We start from the raw sequence: 7,500 nt of genomic DNA on the forward strand, positions 1-7,500 counted from the left end.
TGTATGTGTGTCTGTGTAGTGTGTGTGTAGTGTGTGTGTGTGTGTGTGTGTGTGTGTGTGTGTGTGTCTGTGTAGTGTGTATAGTGTGTGTGTGTGTGTGTGTGTCTGTGTGTGTGTGTGTCTGTGTAGTGTGTGTGTGTGTAGTGTGTGTGTGTGTGTGAATTATACATTCCTGTCTGTTTGAAGGTAGGTGTCACAAACGATTTGTAATGACTAACTTGTTGTTGTAGTTAGACGTATGGTTTATGTTTTAAAATTGTCTTGGTTTCTAGTCTTTATCCGCACGATAAAGTTGTTTGTGCCGGAAAGTCATCACTGTCTTGTTTTCTGGTGGTGTGCCAGACTGTTCTTTCATTCAGTGGTGGTGTTCAGGATTGCTGCAGGCACTTTGTTTGAGATTGATATTCTCCAATGTTGAGAAGCGCCACCTTTTGTCCCCTTATTCCCCTGATTTTGTTAAGAAAGGGGCAGTGAACTCTTTCGTCATCTTAGTCCTTGTTTGGAATGTGAAATGTTGAAGCTTGGAATATATTTTTTTTTCTCTTAAAATTTGCAGTTGTTCAATTTGTTCTGTGTGTAAAGATATTAAATAAAAGGTTGAAAACGAGATGTATACAATTACAGTCACAATAACTGAAAGGTTGGAGTATTTGATTTTATATGCAAGGTGTACACAGATACAGGCACAATAACAGTCTGAGGGCCTTGGGTTCAGTCCTGTTTGAAGCCTGGTGAGTTCAGTAACGGAGATTTTTCCAGTCTACTAGGTCAACAGATATGCAGACCCACTGGTGCAGTTTGTCCTTTATTGTGTGTACAAATGCAGAAGATCAAATACGCATGTTAAAAATCCTATATTCCCTCTCATTGTTCAGTGGATCATGGAAACGTGAACATACTCAGCAGGCACTTTACCCAAAATCGGAGTATGGCTGCCTATATGGTGGGGTTAAAAACAAGTACCCACGTGAAATTCCCATTGTAAAGTGAGTGAACATGGGTGGTGTAGCCCATGAAGACAGAAAGAAAGAAAAGATGTACACATCAGGCATATACGTGTACATGAATATGTGTTGAAAAGATGTACACATCAGGCATATACGTGTACAGGAATATGTGTTGAAAAGATGTACACATCAGGCATATATGTGTACAGGAATATGTGTTGAAAAGATGTACACACCAGGCATATACGTGTACATGAACATGTGTTGAAAAGATGTACACACCAGGCATATACGTGTACATGAACATGTGTTGAAAAGATGTACACACCAGGCATATACGTGTACAGGAATATGTGTTGAAAAGATGTACACACCAGGCATATACGTGTACAGGAATATGTGTTTTGTATGTCTTGTTGAATAACCAGTGCATTTTTTTTTCACACATTCTCACAATCAGGTTGAGTTTGGAAACCCTCTCATTAAAGTGGTAGGGATGCTTGTTAAATGTTTACTGTGGCATTCTGTACTTCACTTTGTAAGGCAGCAGTTGGTGTTGTCAGTGTGTTGTTTTGTTGCCAGTGAATCCTATGATTGTGTGCAGTGTATGTTTGTAGGGTCATCACTTTTGTCTATCAGTATCATACAGTGTTAACTGCATGTGTTGATTTCTTATGTTTTTTTTTTTCAGTGCCTTATTTTTGACTCACTTGTGTAAACAAAGTGAGTCTATGTTTTAACCCGGTGTTCGGTTGTCTGTGTGTGTGTGTGTGTGTGTGTGTGTGTCTGTGTGTCTGTGGTAAACTTTAACATTGACATTTTCTCTGCAAATACTTTGTCAGTTGACACCAAATTAGGCATAAAAATATGAAAAATTCAGTTCTTTCCAGTCATCTTGTTTAAAACAATATTGCACCTCTGGGATGGGCACAAAAAATAAAAAAATGAAGCCTAATTATATGCAAACTGCATTTACTGTTATATTTATATTTTTTGTATTCCCTAAACTTGGCACTTTGATCTGATATTCTGATCCAACAACAAGAGCAGTCATTATTATCATTTTTTGTTCAAACAGGAACTTCTTTTGCTAAGCATGGAAGTTTTATTTATTTTGCAAACATTTTGGTGCAGTAGTAGAAAAGGGAAATTACTCTGTAATTAATGCTAGGGGACTTAATTCGAATCTGGTTAGGACTTTTTTTTTCCTTTTTTTTCTTTTTTTTTAACGTGAAGCTTTATAATAACAAATATAGAACACATTTTAACAATTAGCTTTTTTTTTTAAAGTGTATCACAAGTGAGTCTTGAAGGCCTTGCCTCTCTTGTTTAAGTTTGATTGATGTGATGTGTGTTGCATATGTATTAAGCCATGTATTAAGTTCTATCTCTGTGCAGTTTTAGACTGTGATGTACATTTGATCCTTGTTGTGTATTTGTCGAGTTTTGTAGTGTGACTGAAGGACAGTACAGGGACAAGAGATAATGCCTCGAGCGTCAGAATTAAAAAGGCTAAGAATGGCAACAGAGGCATCAAGAAAATTTGTGAAACAAAACTTGTCTACAATGTGTATTTATTGTCACAGTCATAAATATCATGTTAGAATGAGTATAAATCTCACAGAACTTACCTAGAGTTAGAATGGGTATAACTCTCACAGAACTTATCTACAGCATATTTCTCTTGTCATGGTAATAAAATAAATATCACACTACCTTTTTTCAGTGAGTCTTTTACCTTTTTTTTTTTTTTTTAGTGTCCTAGTGTCTTCATTTGGTAGTGTCAAACAAGCTGTATTAACTACATTTTAATGACATGCATGTGAAGGAGTGGAGAGGTCACAGAAGAACACAATACCCAATTGCCAGAGTTGGCAACATAATCACCCAGTTTGTTGTCAGCTCTTTCACTGATCTGTCAGGTTGACTATAAAAAGATCATTATTCTTACATTTTATCAGGTTTTATTTTGGACTTGAACAACAGTATAATTGTGGATTAGCTGCAAAACCTGTCGGATTGATTTCATGTGCGAAACAAACAAACAAAAACGGAAAGAAAAGAGATTTATTTATTCACCCAGAATCTGTTTTGAAATTTGGTTTTAGCATGTTGTGAAAATCGCACACTCTCACACTCTATGATAAACCTTTAAAGAGAGAAAAATGAATTTTTGTGTTTGAGGCCAGTTTTCTTTTCAATGTTTGTCTTTTCTTTTCTGATATTTTGTGTTTTTTCAAACAGCCACCACTTTTGTGTCAGTGTTAAAGGCAGCTAAATGTTAATTCAGGTACACATACTGATGTAGAAAAACATTGCTTTGATGTGATGTGTGTGTATTCTGTTAGAAAAACAACAACACAGTCTGTGTTTATGTTGACATACGATGTTTATTATGAATAAAGCTGTTGTAATGTTTGTGGGTTGCATGGTTAGCTCTGGTGGTATATTTTTCTGTGTATTCATTTGTGGTATTTGGTTATTTCGTTTTATTTTTGTGTGCTTGCTCTCGTTTTTTTGGGAACGTTCTTGGTTTTGTTATAATAAACTCACACAAAACATGTGATTTTTTTTTTTCAGTTAATTTTGTGTGACTGCTGTTTGCTTGTACACCACATTTGAATAAGATTTCTTGTCTTATTCTTGAACAGTATGTGTTTAGCTGATGAATTGGACAGGTTATGGGGAATATATTATTGCATGTTTGCTCATGAAGACTCTCTTCTGTTTCCGTACACTTTGCAATAGTCAGGTCTGATATGATTATCAAATGAAAAGTGATGTCGCTCACATTAAGTTGTGATACCTAATCATTGTTACTTGATGCTACAGACACATTGTGAAATCATAAGACTTTTGATTCTGAGGGCACACAGAACCTGTGGTTTAAATCTCATTAATGCCAGCTGGTTTAATGACGGGAGAGTTTTCTGGTCATCCTGATCTGCTTAAGTTCAGATCTGCTAGTGCCGTACCCCCTCATGTATACATGTGTATGTGTATGTATAAGTGCAGTTGTAGAAATGAAAGAACTGCATCCCATGTACACAGAATGAAAAGTTGTGTGTGTGTTTGTGTGTGTGTGTGTGTGTGTGTGTGTGTGTGCGTGCGTGTGTGCGCGCGCACGCGCACGCTCGTGCGTGTGCATGTGTGAGCATGTGCACATTGTGTTGCAGTGGAAAGTCTTTCTCAAGTGCTTTCTGCCCCATACAGTCAGAAATAGGTGGCATATATATTGGTTTCCAGATTTAAAAGGAAGCAAGGGAGAAAAAAATGGTTTACAGAAAGCTGCTTTCTGGAGCATGCTCAAGATGACTGGTCAGTTTCAATGAAGAGAGAGAGAGAAAAAAAATCAGCATTTATTTCTCCTCAAATGAACAGTTTGAAGCCAGCACAACATTTCAGTGATTTATAAATAATATAAAAAGGCCCTATTGGGTACACAAGAATTAGAGATACAGTAAAAACAAAAAGCAAAAATAAAACAAAACTTGTCATATTTTTGCCCACTTCTGAGATAAGCGGTTTTATTTTTATGGTGGTGAATGCTAAGGGTCTGATCTGGCTTGTTCAATTGTGACGTTTAGACAGTTAATAAATATCCACCTTCAACATGATGCAAGTAAATAAAATAGATGTGTACTGAAAACTTTACAGCTGTATAGTGTGCCAATATTTGTGGTGCTTGCACAGACAGATAACTGTAGTTTGGCAATATATTTTTTTCTGCTATCAGATGCGGTTCAAGAAAAATAGCCCCAAAACAAACAAATGTGGTCTCGGCACAATTGTTACAATGTCAGTGCAAAGTCTTTTATTCAAGATTTATTGCAGTCTAACTTTGGTGCTGATCAATATTTTGATCTCAGTGGGAGCAGTCAGAGTCAATATTTGTCAGTGTTTAACTGTGCAGTTTTGGAATGTTCACACTACTTTTGATAAGACGAATGCCGATAGTGCTTTGTTTGACCCTTTCCTGTTGAGAAACACTTCAATGTTTTGCTGGAGTGTGAAGAAACGTGTTATGATTCACCACAGTCAGATGTTTCTGATAAGCCAAAGGCTGTCTTATGTCTAAGGATATTTCCACTGTTATGGGGGCATAATTAAGTATGGTAAGTTTCGTGCCAAACACAGATAAAAGGGTTTAACAAGTGCGTCAACATTGGAGGTCAAAAGGTGGCAAGTGGTGGCAGTTTTCAGTCGGATTCAGTCACAGTTTTTGACTGGGGAAGTTAAGTGACCGTTACCACTTGAAGTCTGTTGTCCCTGAAGGGTCCTGTGGTGTGACACAAGTGGTTACATAACAACACTTTGAGTGGTAAGAAAGGTCATAGGGACAGCACTTGTCAATGTTGCAGGGCTTCCGGAAAGTTGAAAGTCTTGGGCGTCTCTGGGTCTCTTTTACCATAATTCAAGGGGTCCTTGACTCTCTTCAGAGGGTCACTCTTAATGCTGTACATTCTGATCAAATCTGCATTGCTGCACACATACAAAGGCTGGCATACCTTCTGGTCATGATCATCCAGGTTTCTGGGCCAAGCAGTGGTGAAGAGGGGAAGCAACTGTTCTTGTTACAGATGATCCTAGTGTCAGACTGAAGCTCCCCAACATGTCTGTCGTGATATTGATGTGTTCTTTCTAGAATTTTTTTTACAACATCCCAGTGTCTGCTTGATGAACGTAGTGTACATTGTTTCCATTTTCATTGTGTCAGGGATGTATATTTATATGGTATCAGAAGCCCTAAAGTTGTGTGTTGAAAAGACCCAGTGTATCAGAGATATGCACCAATGTGCATACGCTTGTTGCGTGTTTGATGTTTGTGTTCGTGTGCATGCTTATATATGCCTTTGTTTTTTCGTTGTTTTGCGCACGTGAGCGTATGCATGCATTATTACTAGCACACCAGTGCGTCTGGTTATGTTTGTCAATGTTGCACTGCTGTGTGTATGACATAAAGCTTTTGATTTGTCTCTATAAGTGTTTTACTGTGATTATTTAAATCTCTGTGTGGGGCGTGGGTAGGTGTGTGCATGCATGCATGCATGCGTGTGTGTGTGTGTGTGTGTGTGTGTGTGTGCAGGTCTGTGTGTGCACACTTGAACCAATGTTCTTACTTCTTATCGGCATAATGGAAAGAGATGAGTTAAACAACTGAAACCATTATCATAAAATCTGAATAGGACTGAATAAGAATAAAAGCAAAAATTACAACAGGTATGGAGGAATAGATTGAGACAGAATGAAGCATGAAAATGATTCACTTTTTGTTCCTTGTGTAAAGAAAAATCACTTAAAAAAAAAAAAGAATAACATGTTCATCTTGTCTGACAGTAGATACATGAATTTCACTTGTCAGTTTGATAGACAAACATCATTGATCCCATCTCTCCCACTCCTTGCACTTGTTTGTCAGAAATCTACTTTTTGTCGTCTGTCTCTCTGTCTGTCTGTCTCTCAGTCTCTCACTGTCTCTGTGTCTGTCTGTCTGTCTCTCTTATTTCTGTCTTTTTATTTGTCTTTTTGTCAGTTCCATGATTCTGCCTCCTGGAAAAACTTATTTTTCAAGCAAACTTCCTATCTTTTTGTTTGTTTGTTTTGATAATCTAGAATATACTTTATATTCATGCAGAGTATACAAAAAAAAAAAAAAAAAAAAGTAATGGTTTTGTTGTTTTCAAAAGCTGCGAGTGTATGTTTGAGTTTAGATGCCTTAGATGTTTAATGGATTTATTTATAACATTTATATATTGTTTTTAAACTCTCTGGTGGTAGATTGTATGGAATGGTGTTTGTCTAAGCTATCCATTGACGTAAGAAGGCTTTGAAAGGTTTTTGTTGGTGGCTTGTTTCGGTTTTGATAGCTCTGCTATGCATAATTTTTGTGCTTTAAACTTCAACAATGCGTAAGGCAATGTAACATGAACAACAATACAGGAGTATCCAAAGATTTATTTCTTCCATTGTGAAGACAGGGAGTGGTTCAAGATGTTTGTAGTCACTGGTGTGTGCGAAATAAAAAACCGATTGATCTCTTCCCCCAGTGGGTGAAGAACGACAGCCCGGAATCGATCTTGGATTCCTTCCCGCACGCTGAATGGCCCTGCTCTATTCACTTTCACAGCAGGTCCCCTTTCTCTTGTCCCCCCAGTCACGCTGACAATGGGGGGGGAGAGTGAAGAAAGGGGGCCTTTGTTATCTCCCTTCTTTGGGTGTGATCTGCCCTGAAAAGCTTGGGGTAGCAACCACTCAGGGCATCCTTAGCAACCCCCAACAAACATGATACTCCTTTTGGAGATTAAGGGGGCCTCCTGGAACTTTTTTTTTTGGTGTGTGTGTGTATGTGTGTGTGTGTGTGTGTGTGTGGTAGTGTTTTGCTCTCCCCCTGACCCAGCCACTTGTGAGGGAGAGAGAGAAAGGGTGCCCTCTGTGCTTGTGTTGAAAGGGGGAGAGAAGACAGTGTGTGCAGTAAATGGCCGGGGCTTTGAGCCCTTTCCTGTCGGGGCAGGCAGCTAGCTACCTTGACGACCAGGGAGAGTGAGTTGTACGC

At 38.3% G+C, this 7,500-nt stretch overlaps 1 protein-coding gene across 3 annotated transcripts in view; it reads left to right on the plus strand.

Annotated features, from left to right (window-relative positions):
• Positions 1–7,500, plus strand: part of LOC143279891 (uncharacterized) — a 96,530-nt gene that overhangs the window by 8,749 nt on the left and 80,281 nt on the right. Inside the window, exon 1 of one of the 3 annotated variants that reach the window (XM_076584193.1) lies at positions 7,357–7,500. This exon is cut by the window's right edge and continues 937 nt beyond it. The exons of the other annotated variants lie outside the window; for them this stretch is intronic. The gene's annotated coding sequence lies outside the window, so the exon portion shown is untranslated. Of the gene's footprint in view, positions 1–7,356 lie in introns of those variants that run through there. 3 annotated transcript variants of the gene reach the window in all.

The sequence above is a fragment of the Babylonia areolata genome, chromosome 3, assembly GCF_041734735.1.
Source record: "Babylonia areolata isolate BAREFJ2019XMU chromosome 3, ASM4173473v1, whole genome shotgun sequence".
Taxonomy (NCBI): Eukaryota; Metazoa; Mollusca; class Gastropoda; order Neogastropoda; family Buccinidae; genus Babylonia; species Babylonia areolata.